Source organism: Hipposideros armiger, unplaced genomic scaffold (genome assembly GCF_001890085.2).
Source record: "Hipposideros armiger isolate ML-2016 unplaced genomic scaffold, ASM189008v1 scaffold_0, whole genome shotgun sequence".
Lineage (NCBI taxonomy): Eukaryota > Metazoa > Chordata > Mammalia > Chiroptera > Hipposideridae > Hipposideros > Hipposideros armiger.
The window spans coordinates 9,464,412-9,465,126 of record NW_017731350.1 but is presented as its reverse complement, the minus strand read 5'-3'; positions in this window follow the sequence as shown (position 1 = coordinate 9,465,126).

Here is a 715-nt window from a genome sequence, read left to right as displayed (position 1 = left end):
ATCACATCCTGCTTATCTGTATCCAAAATACTGTTTTGTTCAATCTAGCAGAGATGTCCATTTATGTTTCCATCGGGCAAAGAATTAAATGTATTAAAGAGAAAAAGTTGAAAACTTTGCAAAGAGAAGGTACAGACTCTTTTAAAAATTCTAAGACAGAACATGATGACATAATGAGTGCTCCTTTGTGCAGTGCTCTTGACATCCATGTTTCCATTAATTCTTACAAGGCTTTGAGGTCAGGTTTCATTATCTGCAATTTGCCAGCAAGGGAATCTGAGGTGCAGAGGTGTCTAAAGTACCTCCATTAGGTCAGTGGTTCTCAGACTTGAGCATCAGAGTCTCCTGCAGGGCTTGTTCAAGCCTAGATGGATGGGTCTGTCCCCAGAGTTTCTGATTCTGTGTGTCTGGCGTGAGGCCCGTAAGTGCATTTCTAGCAAGTCCCTGGGTAATGCTGAGGCTGTTCCTCAGGGGACCACAATTGCAGATCTTCTGGACCAGAACAGATGGAATCCACATCACGCTGTCTCAGGATTCCCTTCCTGGAACTGGCTTCAGGTTCTCCAGAGAGCAGTGGCCATGTCACTCCCTGATGGAGCCCAGCATAAGCCTTGCTCTGTGCTGCCCCGGCTGCCCCAGGCAGAGGTTTCCTGCCTACTCACTGGGTCTGGCTGTGGCTGAAAGCACAGAACGGCAGTAACTGAGCGAAGGGGAG